The 22462-nt window shown below is 38.6% G+C and overlaps 1 long non-coding RNA gene across 1 annotated transcript; it reads left to right on the forward strand.

Annotated features, from left to right (window-relative positions):
- The first annotated feature begins 8193 nt into the window (after positions 1 to 8193).
- Positions 8194 to 21446, forward strand: LOC117283194. Its single transcript, XR_004514205.1, has 3 exons — positions 8194 to 9247; positions 15049 to 15198; positions 20599 to 21446. It is a non-coding gene; the product is annotated as an uncharacterized LOC117283194 (long non-coding RNA).
- Positions 21447 to 22462: the final 1016 nt, after the last annotated feature.

The following is a 22462-nucleotide window of genomic DNA, read 5'->3' on the forward strand; positions in this document are numbered from 1 at the left end:
AGGATAATATTCAAATGGATCATAATGAAATAGGATGGGAAGGTGTGGGCTGAATTCATCTGTCAATGGATAGAGTTTAGTGGCAGGCTATTGTGAACACAGTAATGGACCTTTGGATTCATAAAATTCTGAGAATTTCTTAAGTGGCTGAGCAGTTATTGGCTACTCAAGAAGGACTGAACCCTGTGCTTTATTGAGTGCTGGGGAGTCACTGTGATACTTATTTAAAAAATAGTTATTATACCTTGTTTAATTTCTAACTTTTCTCTTTGCGGTGGAAGATTTTACCTCCTGAACTAAATGCATATCATATCACCTGTTTGTCATTCAGTTCTAGTTTTAAAATTGTAAAGATATCATCAATTAAAATTAAGTATGGAATCATATCATGACTAATACCCATTTATTGCAATCTGAGACTATGTACCAAATTGCACTGACACTTTTGTTTTTAGAACTACAGCCCTGAATGTAAGCAGAGACGTTGGAAAATATGTATAAAGAAAATGATGATTTCATGTCATCTACTCTTATTAGAAAGTTATGGTAGCTGGATATGTAGTTTATATAGGGAAACAAGGCACACTTAGAGACATTTAGTGAGGATGTCATGGGTATATCTATAAAATCAAAGTCCCAGCAACCATGGTACTCTTTTACACAGAGAAGTATTCTTAGGTAAGCAATGACATCTTAAGTAAAATTTAAACATCAGATAGCAACATATAAATTCTTGAATATGTTAACTCCAAGAAAATAGGTCTCCATAACACTCCAAGGAGAGTAGATAATTTGGTTTATTTGGCAACTTAAATAAATATAACAGAGTGGATGAGATATAAATCTGGTTTCTGAAAAATTTTTAACAATTCCTTAGTAAATAATAAGACGCTTTTATTCACACATGTATACATAAGCTGTCTTTAGTACTTACTAGTGGTCCTCATTCATTCATGCATATCCCAACATCAGTAAACATAATATCCCATCAAAAAAAGGTTCAATTCCATACATTTAACTCCATCACCAAAGTCAAGCACATTCTGGACAACTCCAATATATTTCGTGAAATTTGAAGCCAAGAATAATATCTCATTTTTAATGCATGCAGCTTTGAAACCTCCTCAGAATCTAAATTCTCAGTGAATAATCAGCAATACCACTGGTGGCTTCAGATAGTACGTTTAGCCTCCTACATGTGATCTTCCTTATTTCCTATGCTATTTTCAGATGACTGGTGATCTGAAACTTATACAGTGTCCCAAAAGATTCTTGTTCTGTCTGTTAATTGAAACCAAATTCAAGGATCCTTGCATTGACAAGATGATGACATTATTCAACAGTAGAATCTCCATGCAGCAACATCCAGCCTAAGTCATAGCTGAACACTAGGAAAGTCAGAGGCAAACCCACTCTCAGTATTCAAGTCTTGATATTTTCATATTAAGCTGTTATAAGGATATTATATTTAAGCATCCTGTTGCACTCTACACGACAAATGACACAAACTCCGTCCCAAGTGCAAACAATATATATTATATGTCTTTGATCTTGCTCTCTTCTACACTACATGTTTCGGCCTCTAGCGGCCATCATCAGGTGTATACCCTTACGTTGATGCCACACTGAACCCAGTCTAAAATTTAACATTTAAAAAACACGTTGTTACTTTCTTCGTTATTATCAACATCTACCTTGTTGATATCTCTCAGGTATGTAGATTAGTAAAGACAAGCAGCGGCATGCACACAGGAAGACTACACAGAATAACACCTGCATAGTGTGGAAACAAGAACTAGCCGCTGCAGCACTTTAGACATAGGGCGAGTAACCCTAACAATTTTAAATTTAAAATTTAAAATTTAGAGAAAATTTTAAAGGATTTTAAAATTATAACTAAAGATTTTATAGTGCTACTACAGGAAAATCAAAATTGATGTGTGCAAAATAATCTACATACCAGACAAATTTGTATAGTTCATACTTCTTAAAAACAGCTGCCATACCATATGAACTGTCAAATATAATATGTGAATGTGAGGTCTGTTCCTCAGGGAGAAAGGTGACTGTGATGATAGGAATTTAAGTAGTTTTATTTTTTAATATATGTAAATACAGCAGTAAAATCCCTGGGTATGTCACTGAGTGTGGGATACACGATCCACCAAGATAGACTTGATAGGATTCTGACGATGGTGTATACTGTACTTCTTTTGGCTTGTTTTGGACTTCATCCATCGTCAGGTATGTAAATCACTGGACGTGATTGAGACTAGCTCTTTCTAGTCATGTAGATCATGTAGATTTATACTACATTGCAAAAGCAACGGTGGCTGCTTACTTTCCATGTGTGCACACGTATGAAAAATAAGGAAGGATTTTGGCAGTTAGTGAAGTAATAGAATTGTGCTCAAATGTCAAACAGTTTTTGGAATGTGATTCATTCTCTGAAGCAGTATACATTGAAGTGCCCTACTGGTTCTTAGAATAAATTTTCTATTTATTTTACTGTGTTACTTTGAATAATATCTAAATTTAGCCTCTTCCAGAAAATTCAATGCTAACAGATCAATTAATTTTAATTTCCATTTCACTCTGTTAGGCACAAAAATTATTATTTTAGTGTACCTTGTTCTATCATGATACATGCATCAAATGATTTATTGGAATTGTAACAAAACTAACTGCAGATTAATACATTTTGAAGATCTGGAGTGATTATATTTCACAAAATAAGACGGTAATTAGTAAGTAAATAAGAACATTGTGTGTCTATATTTCCTTTCAGTGTTGCCTACCTGTAAATATTAAGTGAATGATTCTGTCATTTGTTACCCTATCATGGGCCCAACAAAGTGAATCACAAAGAGTTCTATCTTCTGGGATATAGCACTGTTTTGTCCAATGATAGTTAACCAGTGTTTGATAGGAACATACCCGTTAAATTTTTGGAGTCAGAGAATGAAACAAGACTGAAACTAGCCTGAAGCAGGTGGTAAGTGGACTTCCATAAAACTGCACAGTATTTTAACATGAGATAAAACTCTTTAGTCACTGCTGTAAGAAACTCAAATCCAAAGGGAGTCACATTTATGTTGTGGACATATGTCAGCAAATAAAATAGTGTGTTTGTAACAGAGATCATTCTGATATTTGATTGCAAGTTTAGTATGGTTGTAATGGATACTGTTTTTTTAATTTATAAATGTGAACTGTAGTGCAATCTTTGGCAACCAGTCACAAGGGAATAGTAAGATTTAGACTTACAAAAAAAAAATAATCTTTACAGTCCCTCTAATTTCCAATTATTCTCTTTCTCTAGACCAAAGCACCATACCATGAAACCATATAGGGGACATGGATTGAAACATTCTTAAAATTTACACTACCTGGAGACAGTAGTTAACTTTATACTAGAGCCATTTTCATTCGTGGAGAGTGAGGTTCCTATAGCTGAGTGATTTCCACTGAATAGGAAGTGGGCAGACATCAGTCATTACAGACATAATGTTGAGAAAATGGCAACTCTTCTCTTGGGAATTCAGTGAGTCTCTAAAATATCACATTACTGTCTAAGCTATTGTGGCATCAATCCACAGAGCAATATGTTGTAGTTACTGTAAAAACAAGATTATGAAAATTATGACTATGTAAAAGTGAATACCTGTTACAAATGTCATTATGGAAAATGTGAAGTTTAACCACCAAATAAATTACAGTCTTTAATAATAAAAATGGTAAGGTAAAGCTATCTCTGTAACTGGGTTGTGAGAAGTTGAGCCTCCCACATTTTCTAGACAGACGGCTCAAACATGGTGGTAAGGTTGTCAGCTTTAAGCGCCAGCCACCTTTTACCCCCAGAAAGATTCTATTAGAGACTGAGTCGACCCCAGGGCCATAGTGCAGCTGGAAGGATTAGGTAAATTGGAAAAAAAAAAGCATTCAATTACTTCATCGGGACTCAAACCTGCGACCTTCTGGCTTGTAGCATAGTGCCTCAACCAGTTACGCTAGCACCTGCTCAGCCTTTTTATGATAAGAAACAAAGGGAATGATCTCACTGAGGTGAAGTTTTCAATGGAATAATTATTGAAGAGTGTCACAGCGCAGGCAATTACTACATCATACATGACAATTTCTATTTACTAATATGCCAGTTCATGTGTGATGTGTAGTGCACAAAATGACACAGTGGATACTTACTTTTATTCATTCCACCTCTACTGAATATTCTTATAAGAGCACTGAATTGTGCAGTTGGCCTGAACAAATTATGTACGTTCTTCTCATCTGAGACCAAACTTCTGAGCTGGCACTTGGAAGAAAACAGAGAAAGAAACTCTTTCAATAATAAAAAGTTATTATAATAGTCTTTGAAGCAAATGTGATAATTCCACTAATTATCTTGTAGCAATAACCTCAAACACATAGACATTGACAGATTGTAATTTAAAAGGACACAAATAAATACAGTCAAACTGGACAGTCCAAAAAATTCATATTTGAGGAATTATGATCTGAGGCATTGTGACATGTGATATTGAGGGTGCAGAGTTTGGCATTTGTAGTTTTAGTTCGTGTACAGTTAGTAAATTACTCTCACTATAATACATTAGGCAGAGTGTAAAATAAAAATCTCACAGGTATATTAATATTTCAGTGTGTCGTTAAAGAACTTGCCTCTTCAGCAAAATGGCTGGGTTGCATAAGTCGGTCTGAAAATTCTCTAATGTATCTGAATTTATTAACACAATGCATATATATAGGTAGATACCTTTATCTGTATCTATCTAGATATATAGCAAAATAAACAGCTGCGGCTTATTTTTGTAATTATTTCGTCATATAGCCAATTGGTCCACTAATTTCCATAGTTATGCCTCTGTCGGTTCTCATCTCATTTATTTACATTCCATAAATCCACTACATATAGGATAAGGAATTAGTCATTGATAGTACAAATAACACTACATAGAAATAACAATACAAGATTCATTACATTATTCAATACCATAATAGATCACAGTTAATTATTATAGTCAAATTTACAATAAAAGTATTCTTTCAAGGAATAAAACGAGTGCATCAACAAAAATATTCTTAACACTTTTTTAAAATATTTAACATCTTGAGCCAAGTTCCTTATATTAGGAGGAAGCCAATTAAAAACCTTAAATCCATGGTAGTACACTTCTTTCTGAAATACAGTCAACTTACATATAGGATAATGGAATTTATTATTATATCTTGTATTCCTATTATATAACTTAGAATTTAACTTAAATTGATCTTTATTATTAACCACGAATCCTGAATACTGTTCTGAAAAAGAATTAACTGTAATCATTCCCTTGCCTTAGGCAATGTATCTTTCCTATGCTAATTTGCAAGTCACAGTCTTCAGTAGTGATGTAATATTTTCAATATACTGTTCCCATTTCAAAATTACAAGTCTTATTATTGTACACAAGGTTTTATATATTCAAAAGTTACTCAACCTGTTCTAAATGCTTTGTGGGCTTTTGAACCTGGTAGCATGGAAAGACAACTATTTAAATTTCTATAACAAAAAATTTATTGTTGTTAACAGAGTACACAGACTAGCAGGCAGGCAGAAGGTTCAGAAGCCAGCGTAGTGTTATAGGTGGCTCCCTTCAGAGAGAGTTGCTCAGATGTTGAAGCTAGTGTGGAAATGGATATGGCAACCGGAGTGTGTAGTTCATATGGCAGGCTGTGGTGGAGTGGCAGGTGGTGCTGCAGCTGGGTTGAAGGTGAGGTTGAAGGTGATGTTCCTGCTGGCAGTCCCGTTGCGCATGTCGGCCGGCTTGACCTTGTCGGTTGATATGGCGACAGGCCTACCGTGTCTTCTTTCTCCGTGACAGGACCACTTAGTATGGGGGCTCCAAAGACCGGCGCGTTGTGTCCTGATGGAGGAAGACGTTGGTGCAGTTTTCGTGGTCGCTGTGCACGAATGTAGTTGGGGAGGCATGGCGAGCTGACAGAACAGGTCTGAGGCGGTCCATGTGCTGGCGGAGCTGGGTGATGAAGTGAGCTTGATCAACTGGGTCGGCTGTCGTAGTCAGTAGCTCGGCGGGGATTCTTAGGGGCTCGCCGTATACGAGCTCTGTTACTGATGCCTGCAAGTCATCTTTAAATGCTATGCGGACTCCTAGGAGAACCAAGGGAAGCGCCTCTGTCCACTGTCGGTCCGCGTGCCTTCAGCGTCCGGTGGAAGTGTCCCTCGAGTCCGTTAGCTGAGGTGTGATGGGCGGTTATCCGTGAGAGCTCAGTGCCACACGGATTGGCCAGGGAGTGGAAGAGTTGAGATCCCAATTGACGTCCCTGGTCAATGGTGATGGTCTGCTGACAACCGATGAGAGGTATCCAGCCGGACAGTAAGGCGTGTGCCATGGTATCTGCTGTGCTGTCCGGAATGGGGACGATTCCTGGCCAGCAGGTAAAACGGTCGACTGCAGTGAGGCAGTATGCGTAGCCCGCTGACATCGGAAGGGGCCCCGTGAGGTCTATGTGGACGTGCAGAAATCGGGCTGCCGGCGGTGTAGAGTCGCCCAAATGAGTGACTGTGTGGCGGGAGACTTTGGAGCGCTGGCAGGACTGGCAAGCATGTGGCCAGGTGCGGCAATCCTTCTGCACGCCTGGCCACACAAAACGCTGTGCGACCAGCTTCGCCGTTGCTTTGGTGCAATATATACACTTGTCGAAAGACCAAGCATATTCATAAGAGACAAACCCATCTTCTCTTCAGAGAGATTGTTACATAAGGACTATGACCGCAAGGGTTCAGTTGTAAAAGAAATATTTCTGGTCGTAATCCTCAAGGGACTTGGCCCAAAGTTGTAAAGTAACTCTGACTCTAATAGTTTTAAAATATAAAAATCGTTGGAGACTGAAGTTTCTCTACTATCCGACCCAAAGTTATATATATGTAGGAAAACCTGAGATTATGCAGGCCTAATTATGGAGCCGTTGTCTAGCACTGCCTACCTCCGCACCACTTCTCTACTGTACTTTTCCGGCTTTCAACAATCGTGTCACGTCACATGTATGTTTATATGGTATTGTAACGGTCCTTTCTTTCTGCTTGCACTATTATGTATTTCCGGAGTTAGACGAAGACAGAAAGGTGTTCTCATAAGCCTCCTTTTTATTTTATTAGATAAGGAAAGTAAAATGTTAAACTAACCCTGTAACAGGCCGTGGAGGCCCATAGGATTGTGAGACGTCGAGGCTCCCACAATTTGTATACAATCGTCTCACAGATGGCGGCGAGGTTGTCAGCCTTAAGAACCGACCGGTCGGCCTCTCTTTACCCCTAGAATGATTCCCGATACTTATTTATGTTAGAGGCTGAGTCGACCCCAGGGCTAGAGTGCGGCTGGAGGCATTAGATAAATTCAAAGATCCAATGACCTAATCGGGAATCGAATTCGCAACCTTCCGGCTTGTAGCATAGTACCTCAACAAACTACACTACCGCGTGACCCAAATAAGGAGAATAAACCGATAATAAATACACTTCCGGAGCCTGAATTTCGTGTACGGTATAGACATGCACTTATATGCTGCACCTGCATTGTAGGCAATACTTCGAGTTGTCGTGTAATACGGGCGGACTAAACGCCGTATCAATCCGTTCAACGTAAGAAAGGAATTTCCTTCTTTCTGGTTTGAAAACCACTTACATCTGTATCCTCTCTATTTGACTCGTCTGTCTCCAACGAAATATAAATATAGTTACTTTACGTGTTTCATATTTACATTTTTCTTCAATTAAAACTTCCTATAATTGCACTGAAATTCAGCTCCATGTTATACATTACACAAAATAGAGTAAATCCTTTTACATACGTATATCCTACATACTCAAAGACCGCCTGTGTTTGTCGCTTTTAAAAACGGCTTCTTATCTGCGTGATATATATATCAATCAATTAGAAAGAAAATAACTGTAGTTATTTTAAAACTGAAATGATTACAAATCCTGCTACTTCGGCTCTGATTCGAAATGAAATTGATTGGATACCTGGGAACAGGAAAATCGACGATGTTTTTCTTGCGGGGTTTTCTGTATTACCGGCGGGCCAGAGTGCGTGTGTCGTGACATGAAGGTTTTTGAGCAGTAACCACCCGGTAACCACTTCCGATACTCCAGTACGTTCAGTGCCTGTGTTCGGTATTCTGTGAGTCGCCCTCACTGCCGGAAGAGTGGCGGTAGTAGTAGTGGTCTCTGTCGTATACAGAGTAATTTCGTTTTAACTGAACAGGTTTAACATTAGTTCAAGAGTTCAAGAGCCTTAGGCAAGTGCAGGTTGTGTTTCTTGGCAGTCAGTGATGCTAGTATGAACTGTGTACTGTATGTTGATTAGTGAAGACTGATATTTCACAAGGTGGTTTTATTTTAACGCACTTCTTATCCAACAATATTTACGAGTATAATATACAATACCTTTGGTACAGAGTAGAAGCTATTTATCTTTAATTATGTAAAGAAAACTGATACTAGTAATACATTTTATTCAGAATATGACACAATTATCTAAAATTTTCTGTTTTAGAGGACGTAAGCTCTGTGAGTGTTCGACGAATTTGGGAGAAATATATAGGTTCATTCTTGCAGACTTTCAAGGAATTGGAGTAACTTGTTATTTTGAGTGATGTACTTAGAAACTTTGTTGTTAATTGGTTCGATTGTAGTCTTAAAACGTAACTCAATTTATGTGCTTCGAAGTAAATTCGTGTTATAACTTGATGGGATAAGCAAAGTTCTTGTTTTGTACAACTGTCCGTCAGCAAGAGGTGCTTACATCGACCAATATGCACCTCAGGGGCAAGAATGTCTTTTTCGTGTGGACTTTACGTCATTCTACAAATCAGTCGTTATGAAGTCTTTCAGTATTTTGTTCTAAATTTGGACTGTATTAATATCAGCTGTTCTGTACTTATAGGAACCTGCTCTTTGGGATATAAATTTTCTCATCTGAATAACATATCATTTAATTAATGTGCCACGTTTATAAACTAATAGAAGGTATGGTACTGAAAATATTTTAACAGTATTATCCATAGGACAGAAAGTCCAATGTAAGATGCGATTCTCATCAGTTCATTCAATGGTAACATGAATACCGAATCGGATGGGACAAGCAAGGGCCCAAGAATTCTGAGAAACAGAAACAAGACTCCTCGTCTGGGAATTCTTCACTTCGAATCACGAAGGAAGACAAAGGTAAGCTATCGTATTGCTTAATCAGTTTCACTGTTTATTTCTTATGTCTAATACACTGGAGTAAGGTAAAGTCCAGGGTCGCGCCACAGCTCAAGCAGTTAGTCGCTGGCTTCCCACCGCGGTGGTCCGGGTTCTAACCCGGGTCTGATCAAGTGGGATTTGTGGTGGACAAAGTGGCGCTGGGGTAGGTTTTCTTCGAGTACTTCGGTTTTCCCTGCCAATCTTCGTTCCACCAATTGCTCCACAATCACCCTCACCTATCATCTGGGGCTGGTACAATAGGCCAGAAGTGGCCGCAGTACAAGGGACTTAGTCCCACGCCACTAGGAAAAAAAAAGTGAAGTCCATCCCCTCTACGAACCAGGTTACGTCATACTTTCTGTATGAAATCTTAAGGAAGAAATATTCTGTGTATATATGATTGCGTTTCCTAGCGGCTTATGCATATCGGAAGTATGTTAATGCAATCTAATGATTGCTAATGATGACGCAAAGGTATGTATTAAGAACTGAAATTGACGTAACCTCGTTCCCATAGCAGATGGAGCATAAGAGTTAAAATTACACAAAACAGGCAAAATCACAAGCCAAAAACACATTTTCCACATTACGATTATCGCCATCATATTCATTTAGTAGCCAAGGAGGTACACAATTTCCTGACGCCTTTCTCCCCCATTCGATTACGTATCCCGCAGAGAACCTGAGTAACCGCGCCTGGCCATCTGCGTGCAATCCTGCCAGACACACAGTATAGATCGTATAGATGCTAGCTGCATAAAATTTGATATGTTCTACCTTGTTCACATACAATTTTCTGTCAGTAATGCAATTATTTATTTGTTCGTTCATATTTGCTTTCGCAAAATGTTTCGGCCCTAAACGGCCATCCTCATGTGTCTCATTATGCCAAACCTGATACACTGCACTATGTATTGTCCATTGCACACGCGTGTAACTGAACATTTCGTAATTAAAATGTTACAATTGCACTCAGCTCTTGTGAGATAAAATCTTACATGTTATTTGGTTTGTTTCATTCTGGTCCGTCACACAATATTATAAAAAACTTCACCAGTCACACTGGACGGAATTGTTTTATCTTTTAATATATTTACATGTTATAGATGACTGCATTTAAAATCAATTAAAAATCGTTAAAATTTTAAACTATATAAAACTCATAATTCCACCTCATAAGGGACGTCGTCCACTTGTCTAAGCAACGTATTCTTCTTCAGTGGTTTACATTGCAGCGGCTCACTCTTTCCATATGCAAGCCCGTTGTTTTGTCTGCAATTTTCCCCCTTGATTGTCCGTTGTTCCCATAAGCCGCGTATGGTTTTGTCTTCGCGTGTGCAGATGACGCCCCTTACGCCGTGGTTATTTTTGTTGTGCGCACATATTTGGTGTGTTGGTTTCTTTCCTTTGTATTGTATGTAGCTGTATACTGGGTGCTGGGGTTAAAACAACCGGAGCGTAAAGCTGGCCGCTCACTTCCATCTAGTGCCGAGTCCAAGAAAGATGGAGTTATGGTTCCGTATGTCTTCATGGCATAGTACTTAATTAATTAAGCACGGGGACAACTTCTGCTTCATGTCCTTGCCGCTTTAGGCCCGGGGAAATGAGCCCCGATATCCATTGGATAGGAGGCTGTGTGGGCCCCAATTTCGGTCTGGACGCTGACAAGAAGAGGAAAATCTTGCACTGCCGGGAATTGAGCCCGGGCCGTCCAACCCATAGACCGTCGCTATACCTATTGACCTATGTCTTCATGGCATAGTCTTCAGTTAATTAAGCACAACACAGCACAACACAGCACAGCACAGCATGGAGTTCGTTTTTTTGCCTTGCTTCGATAGTAGAAAATGAATGCGAACATATGCCTTATCAAACGTGAACTTCAAATGCCACTGAGAAATGTGCCTGTCTCACGATGGTTCTTCGCTTGGTTTATGCTTCGACCCTGAAGACCCTGAATGTGTGGGCGCAGGTTTCTTCGCAACGTCGGTTGCCTTTCAACGGACTACACGTTAGCAAGGTAGCAAGTACCAAGTACCAAGTAGAGTTCGGCTTGTTACCTGCTTCATGCTAGTTTCTTGCTCGGCTTATTCTTCGACCAGGAACATGAAGACAGTTCCTCTGAAACATCGGTTGACTTTCATTTGGCTGCACGGCGTTGTATCTCAGACGATAGAACTCTTAAGGGATTACTTTGTCTGCAGCCGGATTATTTTTAATAGATAAATGATTTCCATTTTACTATTTCCAATTTCTCGTTCAGTTCAACGGGCCATTTTTAATATTAATTGGCTCTAGGAATATTGCAACCAAATGTTATCTAGAAATATATTCTAGAAGATATATCACTTCGTTCATGTGACATGTCATTTTAACGTGATAATGTTTTAAATTCATTTAATGCCACGAAGCACACTGATTATAGGTACCGCCTGCTTTAACGTTGCTTGAAAAAGAAATTCGGCTAATATGATAAAGGAAAATGCTGTTATTTTATAATTAACTCTTCTCCTGTAGTAGAAGTCGGGATAGCGACAGGCTGCGGGCTGGATGGCCCAGGTTCGATTCCGGTAGTGCAAGATTTTTCTCTTCTCCACAGCATCCAGATCGGCTCTGGAGCCCACCGAGCCTCCTATCCAAAGGGTATCGCTGGGACGGTCTTTCAAACGAGGGTAAAGTGGCAGGGGCATGAAGCTGACCACTCACCTCCACCTAGTGCCAAGGTTAAGAAAGATGGGGCTATACCTCCACTCCCCCATATATCTTCATGGCATGGTGCTTGTGTAGTTAAGCATAGGGCAAATTTACCTTACCTTCCCTTATAATAAAACCTAAATTCACATGCAGCTGTTCGTTGTTGATACTTTTCCAAACTGTCAGTACTGTACAATGGATGAATACACAATGAATAATAAGGAATCAATGTGCAGTGCTGTCACACAAAGTAAAAGGAAGTCAGTAATAAGTGTATAAATTATTTAATATATCGTGGTGAGTAGAGCTATAAAATTACCGTGAGACTTGCGGATACACCAGAAACTTTCTAGGCAAGGGTTCAGTAAACAAGTTTCCGTGGAAAAGAATAAGCATGCAACAATTGAGATATTGTTGGAAGCCTGGTTTTCTGTTGGTCTGTGCTGAGATGTTATAACAGAGACAATTGGGGCAGCCAAATAAGTTTTATATGGTACAGTGCGAAGAGAGAACTTGAGTGCATGAAGCTGAAGAATCTCCATTGTTAGAAGCAGTTGTCAGGGAATAACTGTTGAAGACAGAATATGCTAGAGATCAGGGGTGGCACTGTTATTACTTGTACTTGGGTGTGTAAGTGGTCAATAAATTGAGTCACCAATCCAAACTCCTACTACTGCTGCTTGGAATACTATATGGTATTCCAACAAAGACATAACACTTCAATTGGGAACCTGCCTGTTTCTGGGGGTACTTATAACTCATTTATGGAGAACAACCACAAACACCTCATACATGTCATCATTCGCCTAACCCCAAAATTTCTGAGAACGTCAAAATTGTAATAAGGAAATATCATTTATTAATATAAAAAATTAAATTGTTTTAAAACATATTCTACCTATCTTGAGTACTGTAGGATAATCACTTAAAAATAGTCTTAGATGTTTTAAACATAAGTTTGTGAGCAAATATTCTTGCTCTTGAACTGTATTATCTTCCATATCAGCATATACCAATCTAATACTTCTGAAATTTTAATGGTTCCTTATGGGAAATTCTGCCAAATCTGATCAGAGGGAACTTGCATGTTTTACACCTTGCTAAATGGTTTATGATTCAATATTAAAGCTACTCTTGAAGTTGTTACATCAAAAATCTTTCCATGATCTCTTTCACTTGTATGAAATGATTGCAAATTAGTTTTCTTACAACTAGCAATACACTGCTTATTGAATTTTCACTTGGCTGACAAATTTCAGTGATCATTAGATGGCAGAAGAGTCTGAGTTCAGCAAACATCCATGAATTTAACAAGTTCTTTAGAGTTATATGTACATGAGCATGACGAGAGACAATCTTATCAAGTGAACTGCTGTGTTCATTACTTATCACTCTACGTAACACACACCCAGTTTTTCTTCATGTCACCATCAATGTGGGTTCTCTACTTGTTTTGAATTGACCCTTCATTGCTTTTCTAGGGATCCAAGTTTCTGTACTCTTGATATCTCAGAAGCTGAGAGAAACCTCTTCAATGTCAAAACAGATTTCCATGGTTGCCTGTCTGATGTTACTGGCAGATCAATAATGTAAACTATGTAAGATTTGAGGCTTTCACGGCGGTGACTATGAAGAAAGCAGTCTTCTGGGATTTGGCACCGTGTATATGTGGTGTTAACCGACGTTTCGGAGGAACGTATCGCCTCCATCTTCAGGGTAGAAGAAAAAATATATAAGAAATCTGTGTATCATATGTTCAAAATTTTGCAAGAATCATAGGCTCCACATTCTTTTACAAAAAACTTGTTTAAAATTGGAAGAAATAACTAAAGAGAAGATACATTATTTTCATATGCAAGAGCATATCACTAAAGACTAAGTGTGCTCTGTGGATTTTTCTTGATGAAACATACAAGGGGAGTAGCAGTGTGTTTGGAAACAACATGGATCCACCTCATCTAAAGATATTTCACACAGCAGCAAGCTCAGGAAAAGTGATGCTAATACTGTTATCTTAACTCAAAAAAGGCATTATTCTTCAGCACTGTCTACCTTAGATGCAAGCTATAAATTGTGTTTACTACATAAATACACTTAAAATTCATTTGAGGAACATTATTCAGCCAAAGACTGGAGTTCATGACAAAACGGTGGTTTTCACTTCAAGATAATGTGCAGCTGCATAATACATGCAATAACAAAGGCACCCTTCAGACAACAGTGGAACACCTGTAGAACACTCACCCTACAGTCCAAATTTATGGGTACTGCCAGTGCTTGTACATGAGCTATGAGGGCAGAAATTCAGCACCAACACTAAAGTGAAACAAGCCACTGCTGCTTCCATACACAGGCTGTACTTGTTGCTTTAGGCAGGGGGGGGAGGGGGTTGAGCGGATTGGTGGGATTAGAAGATCAGTTGGTTCTGAAGAACTCTATGGTTCCTGCTGACCAGAAAATTAAGTGGATGTTTCAGGCTACAGTGGTTATTCCAAAGTGGGAACAGACTGGTGGTCCTCCTTAATGGTGGGGTCAAGAGTGGCCTAGCTCAGGGGGAGATGTCACTCATCTTGGGTCGTGTTGACAGACCATGACTTGGGTGACCAAGAGTTGCATTCATATGCTGAAACATTCGTGCACATAGCAACACAGACCGATAATTCACAGCAGGTTTATTAGCAACTTCATTTTATAATTCACAAGTCCATTCTTGTATTTGAAGTTGGAGTAACACTTAACATACACACTGTTTATTGATGGCCTAATACTTAAGAGTGTAGATAATTTAGTTGGAGCTGTGCTGGGGTATGTGTACCTCCAGTGAATGAATTTTATTGTGTTCCAGCCAGGATTCCTAAAGAGAAGTGTCTGCTCCAAATTTCAGGGCAAAGGATATAGCACCTCAGGTCCTACTTAGCAGGATTGGAGCATATTGGGGCACTCCTTAATGTGCATTCCGCAATTATAGAAAAAGCAGTCTCATTACTTTTAAATGACTCGGTAAACAGGTTCCCATGGCAACGAATATGCAAGCAACAAATCAAGTACTGCTGGGATATAACGATGGAAATGGTGTTTTCTTTCAGATCTGCTCCAAGGCTATATAATGAGGATCCAGTGCCAGCTGAATTATAATCAAGGGAGTCTCTTAAGACAGCAGTCAAAGATGACTGAGAAGAGATGGCAAGAAAGAAATTAGGCTATACAAAGAAGGCTTCATGTGTGCTACAGTTACAGTGAGTGAGAGAGAAAGAGATTTTGTGTGTGTGCGCGTGCACGTGCATGCATGATGAACTGTAGAGTGTGTAGATCAATGATAGCATTGTATTACTTGTAGTTAAGAGTTGAGTGTATAAGTGCAATAAATCCAATTATCCTACCCAAATCCCATCAAAGTCATGCATACCCAAAAAAAGTGACAACTTTACAGAGCAGAGTCCTTCAGAAGCTAAGAGTTGCTCATTTGGACAAAGAAACTCGTCGTTTCTGGAACCCAAAGGTTCCGCTGTCATATATGTTGGTCTCTTGGTTAGGTTAACCACTAGACATGGAAACTCAAAAGTTTCATAGTCAACTATGCTAGCTGCATAAATTAATCCTGGTTGGATGATTTGGTGTTGGATAAAACATCTTTCTCTAGTGTTTTGCATTTTACTATACGTTCACTATATGGGGGAATTATGACAAGTGTTTTCTTTTGAAAAAGCCTATGATTCAGTTAGGAGGGAAGTACTGTACAATATTCTGATAGAGTTTAGGATACCCATGAAACTAGTTAGGTTGATTAAAATGTGTTTAAACGAAACGTATAGTAAAGTCCATGTAGGTAAACATTTGTCTGATAAATTTCCTATCCAGAATGGTTTAAAACAAGCAGATGCTTTATCGCCACTCCTTTTCAACTTTGCTTTAGAATATGCCATTAGGAAGGTCCTGGGAAACCAGGTGGGACTGAAATTAAATGGGACACATCAGCTGTTGGCCTATGCCGATGATGTGAATCTACTGGGTGATAATCAGGGACCGGATTTTTATGCCCTAATAACCCCTTAAATATGTACGCATTTATGCATGAAAAACTTCCGAAATATGCACTAAAATATGCACATAAAAATTTATACCAAATATTAAATTGATTTTACATTATTTTAAGACCAACAAATCAATATTTAAGTTCATTTTATGTAATCATTGAACGATTCACTTGCAATAAAAAGCTATACTTAAATATAAACCATGCAACAAAGCCAACATACTTCATTACAAATTTAAAAAACCAGTGGTACTCACATTTAGCTCTCTGAACTTTCAACTACTCTTCTGTTGCAGTTTACAATTTCTAAATATTTTAGGTTTCCCATTGTTAGTCGCCACCTATTGTCTCATAAGATGTCCTTATAGCGGGAAAATCTTCTTTCCACTTCACAGAAACTTAGGGGTTCACGTACAAAAGCCGCTATTTGCTACACTGTTAGTGATTTTTTACTCGGCAGTTCAGTACGTTTACCGGTTAAAATTTCTTCAATTTCACAAATTTGTTCATTTCCTTGATTTTTTGAAAGAATGCTGTGTACTTTTTCCTTTACTACTTCACCAACTCTTCCAGGAACCGAATTCAATTTGGAAACAGTGGTTTTGAACACACTTGATGACTGTATTGCTATTGCTTGCCTCCAGTGAGGAAATGGCGAATGGAAGATGAGAGATGTAAGTAGATATATAGGAAAGAATAGTTTCTAGTTCTGCGTTTTTAGTACATCTTGGGCAAGTTGAATTGATGGTGCACTTTTGGGATCAAATGTATTCACGATATTCCTAAGTTTCTAAATGTCCGGTATAATAACTTGCTGCACACAGCCACGAGCCCTAGCACGTTAAAATTGGTTCTGGCAGAAGTGGAACGCTCCGTGCTCCTGCTTTCAAGGCTTCTTTTCTGTATGGCGCTTTAACAAATACATTCTTCACAGAAGACACCAACTTGTCAACAAGCAGAAAATTTTCACGAATTATTTCTGCAACATGGTGCAGCCCATGGGCAAGGCAAGTCAAATGTGTCATATTTGGAAATATAACTTTAAGAGCAGTACTGGTTTTCGTCATATAACTAGCGGCATCAGTTACAAAGAGCAATACGCGCTCATACTGAATGCCATTCGGCCATAGTAAATTCATGGAATTGATAAAAAATTCAGAAACTGCGGAGCTATTTGCGGTTTCAAATTCCTCTACCGCAAGAAGATATGGGATAGATTGTTCATTCTTATTAAGGGATCCAACTATAGAATTTGCAATAAACCATCCCTCACAATCTTATCTCTAATGCTTTCAATTGTAAGATCGTAACACTGCTTCACGTAGTTTTTGCGCACAGTGGATTCATCCGGCACTCTGCACTGTGTATACTTCTCTATGAAGTTTCTCAGAGTAGGATTGGTTAGTTTCCAGAGCAGAATATCTGCCGCTAAAAAGGCTTCGCATAAATCAAAGGAAAACTGTGAAAAACTATTATTAGAAAATTAACTAAGCAATTTTTGAACAGGAGCACTTTTCGTGGATTTAATTTTAATATTCTCTTTGTGTATATTAGTGTTCAAATGCTGAAGCACTTGAAAGCATTTTTCACAACCAACTGTTTTCTCACACGCTTGGCAATAAAGAATTTCGTTACCCGTACTTATGATCTCTCCTTCGAAGTCCCGTTGATACAGCTGTAATTTAGTTTTCTGACTTACTTTCACTTTCGGCATGACTATAGAAAGCTAAACAAACTTAACTACAGACTAGTCACCACTAATGTGAATGGCCCCCACCTTCAAATGAAGAAGCGTAACGAACCTCATGGAGACTTCGGAAATAAATAAGTGAAGTCCCTTATCGGTTGAATAGTATTACGTTGATAGCGGCTACATGTGAACTCTTCCGACTAATCTCTTCGCGGCCACTTTGATGGTACGCGGATGAGGCAAGTTATGAGTAGAGGGATCGGGGAAGTCCCATCCTGGGTATTGCATCAGAAACATGAATCATGACGAAATGTTGAGTCAAATATGTAACATATTCCAATATGGAAAAGAAAAATTGATTGAAAATTTGAACATAAAATTAAAAAATAAATATGACAAAATTTTAAAAAGGAAATATGCAGTATAAATAGAGATCTTCGAAAATATGATGCTTATTCATAAAACAGGCAAAATATGCATTTATATGCACCATCAAACCATGTCCAAAATTTAAGAAATGAAGTAATTCATACATATATCCAAACGAGCATACTTTCTGGTTGCAAGGAATAAATAGGCATTTGCATTAAAATCCGGTTCCTAGTGATAATGCAGATACCATAAAGAAAAACACAAACTTTAATTGACGCAAGTAAAGAGGTTGGTCTAGAAGTAAACACTGAGAAAACTAAGAATATGTTCTGTCTCGTCACCAAATGCAGGGCAAAATCATGATATAAAGATAGGAAACAGGTGTTTTGAAAATGTGGCACAATTCAGATATTTGGGAACAACGACAATAGATTGAAACCTGATTCAGGAAGAAATTACAAGGCGATTGAACTCAGGTAATGCTTGCTACCATTCAGTCCAGTACCTTTTGTCTTCTCGTCTGTTGTCCAAGAACATAAAAATTAGAATATACAAAACTATAATTTTGCCTGTGGTTCTGTGTGGGTGTGAAACTTGGTCTCTGACATTAAGGGAGGAACATAGACTGAGGGTGTTTGAGGAGAATATTTGAATTGAAGAGAGATGAAGTGACAGGAGGTTGGAAAAAAACTGCATAATGAGGAGCTTCATAACTTGTACTCTTCTCCAAGTATAATTAGAACAATCAAGTCAAGGAGGATGAGGTAGGCAGGTCATGTAGCACAAATGCGGGAGACGAGGAATGCGTATAGGATATTGGTGGGAAAGCCAGGAGGAAAGAGACCACAGGGAAGACCAATGCATAGGTGGGTGGACAATATTAGAATGGATCTTAGAGAGATAGGATGGATTTGATAGATCTGGCTCAGGATAGGGACCAGTGGAGGGCTCTTGTGAACACGGTAATGAACCTTCGGGTTCCATAAAATGCTGGGAATTGCTGCAGAATTGGCGGCCCCTCCAGAAGGGCTCAGCTCCATGAGTAAGTAAGTAAGTTAGTTTTCTTTTGAAAGCCATACCCCATGTTGTCCAACCAATCTTGCCCAAAGATAATGACTAAATTCTTTGGTAAACTGTCAACATAGTACATTTGGCTTAAAGGTTTTAATGTGTTTTCAATTTATACTTTTACTTTTCCTTTTATTTCCAATTGTTTTCCCATTATTCCATATTTCTGAAGGTTTTTGTCCTCCTGACCGAAATTTATGACTGATGATTCCTTTTCCAATGATACCTGTGATCCTGAATCTATGACAGCCCATTTTAATTCTTTGCTCACTATGTATATTTCAAAGTGGCCCAATAAACCATCTCTAATGATTCCCTTTGAATCGTTCCCTATGATTCCTATTGAATCCTCACAATTATTTCCTATGAGCCTGTCGGATTCCTTAAAATCAGAAGCATTCCCTGATTTTCTCTATTTTCCTTGTTGCAACCTTCTCGGCAGACTCTCCTCAGCTGCTTATGATACCCTATTGCCTATTTCCCTGACAGCCCCTTGCTCTGCAGTCCTTGGTTTCATGCCTCACCTTGCAGCATGTTCCACATGCAGGCCTAAAGTTTTTGCTAACGTGCTCTGTCCCTTGGCATCTGTAGAACTTTATGGAGGCTACTGCATTTACCTCCCTTTTGGTCCAGGGTCTGTAATCTGTCCTTAAAACTACATAATTTCTTGTGTTCGGCCAAGTCAAACTACTTTGATTCCTGTGATTTCACTTCACTTGCTTCCTTTAAAGCTCTTTCTATGATTTGGGCTAATGAATTTTCCTCCCCTTTTGCTTTAACAGCATATTTAATTCTATCATCCTTTTTATCCTACCACGAATGATCCTTTCATAAATTTGGAAACCAGAATGGTTCCTCCAACTGCATGGGGATTTACTTTTTCCATCCTAGCTTTTGCTTTCCTAATCAAGTCTATTCCCATGTTGTCCATTCTTGAACCCCAATGGGCTACAGTTTAATTTATTCTCTGCTTTGTTGTAAATAACATACCTGCATAATAGTCAACTGTTGTTCCTACGGCGCAATTTTCTTCCAAAATAGCTCTGATTTGCTCCCAGGTATGTCTTTCAGTCATTGGCCTCTCTGGTAAATTAGATTAATTGAATTTTAATAAAAGTGGTTGTTGTGATGGGTAAATAACCTGTTGAGTTGCCTCAACTCCCCCACAAAATTCACATAAATCCTTACGGTTTTCATCAAAAGTTTCTAAAATTAGTTTGAAGCCTGTACCACAGAAATACATTCACTGTCTTCACTTGCCATAATGAAATGGACTAACCTGAGAAACTGAAGAGTGAAGGGTGGTCAGAAGGCTGAAGTTAAGAGAATTGGTGGTGATGTCCCCTCAGGGTGCCCCAAGATCTTCTTGTGTCAGCTGCTGCTGATGACCAGTCACCTAGGCTGTCCCTTGGGCTGAGAAGAAGTCACTTTTGGCAGATTCTTCTCACAGATCCAGCTGATGCATCCTTTCAGGTACCTTCAGTCCAAAGGATTCCTCTGGAATGTTGGCTCCTTGGAGCGGGCTTGAATGTCCCTCAGCTTCAAGACCTTCTGGCCCTTCCGGTCAGCAACCAGTCAACTATCGGCATCTATCCTACAGCTGCCATAAGGTGATATGATGATGATGATGATGATGATGATGCCACCAGCTGAAGTTTTTTATAGCTTATTTTCGGGACAGTGCAGAGTGGCAATGAGTAAGTAAACAATCTAAGTCTTTTGAATGCTGAAAGCAGATATGACTTTACTGCATGTACAGGCACAGTTCATACAGAAGAAATAAAAGCGAGTTGAAGACTCAGATAAAACTCCTACAAGATGCAGCAATCCACTCTCTCTTTCTGATCTCACCCAGTCATACCCATCTCTACTTATAGGAACAATCTGGCTGTTGGCTGGACCAAAGTTTGTACATGTGGCATTAACTTGTAATGTTACATGAGGCTGATGCTCATGTCAAAAAAGGGTTTGTTTACTAGCTCCAAATTAGTTCCGAAGTATAGACACGTGGTGTACTATATATATAGCACATACATGGTATGACTGTGGCTACTTATATATGATATATATATACACAGTATGGAATACACCGTTTACACAAAAATCAGTATTCAAAACAAAGAAGACACTACTGCATCAACATTTGCTTTTATTGTGTTTATTAGAGATCCTTTCACAGGTCATCATCAGGCATACAATGCACCAGTCTGAGCTGTTGAGTTGCGATCAACTGTCATTTTATTCATCGAATAAGGATCCTTATTGTGTCTTAAAATTAAATTCAAATGTAAATGTATAACAAATCTTGGGTGAAATTTAAAGCTAAAACTCTTAAATAATAAATTGTATTTAAAATTACAGAAGTAAAGATAAAAAATTAAAACAAGAGAACAAAGATTGAAACATGAAAATTAAAATAGTGTTTAGTTGGTAACACTTTGCAACTGCTATGTGTAGGCCTGGTTTTAAGCCAGAAGAAGCGACTCCTGCGTGGGGGACCTGTGTAATGGAATCTTCTCAATAGGATGGGTCATGTAGCCATGACCTTCATAATGTCTTAGAGAGCTTAAGCTCAACATATGATAAGTGATATATATTAGGTTGTACTTACAAATGGTATGTGTACGGACTGCCCCTGCCTTGATGCTGTTGCTATAATGTAGTAGTATGGCTATTTATATTCCTTGTCCTTACGGGGTCATTAGGTTCTTACTTCCTGATTTCTGGTTGAGGGTTTGAATCCCGACGAGGTTACTGGATTTTTCAGTTGACCTACTCCTTCCAGCTCCATTATGACTCAGCCTCTAACAGAAATGAGTGCCAGGATTCTTCCTGGAGGTAAAGGGCGGCCGGCACTGACAACCTCACTACCATCTATGAGCTGACTGCCTAGGAAATGCGGGAGCCTCGACACCTCACAACCCTATGGGCCGCACGGCTTGTTATAGGGAGAGCTTTACCTTACCTCTTTATTTTCTAATTTCTAGTTGGACGAGACAAATAATTTATCCTATTTAGTTCTCTAAAATCAAAGTGTTTATACTATTATATACAATCGTGAAGTTCTTCCCTATTGCACCTTACTGTACCACATAATTTCCTTATTACCTATAGCCTTATTCCACATTCATAACCTTATTATAAACCTTGTTACCTTATTCATTCATTTATTTATTCACATTCCATAAGATCTTTACAAGGTCGAAAAACATCCAATTAGATATAGAAATCGTCAAGTAGCTTAATCATATCTTGCTTATCAATCAAGCAGCTGTCAAAAACAATTAATAGTAGTGTGGGAACATCCCACATTATCACGCATTTCAGGTCAGGTCAG

The sequence above is a fragment of the Cryptotermes secundus genome, unplaced genomic scaffold (assembly GCF_002891405.2).
Source record: "Cryptotermes secundus unplaced genomic scaffold, Csec_1.0 scaffold1675, whole genome shotgun sequence".
In the NCBI taxonomy this organism is placed as follows: Eukaryota; Metazoa; Arthropoda; class Insecta; order Blattodea; family Kalotermitidae; genus Cryptotermes; species Cryptotermes secundus.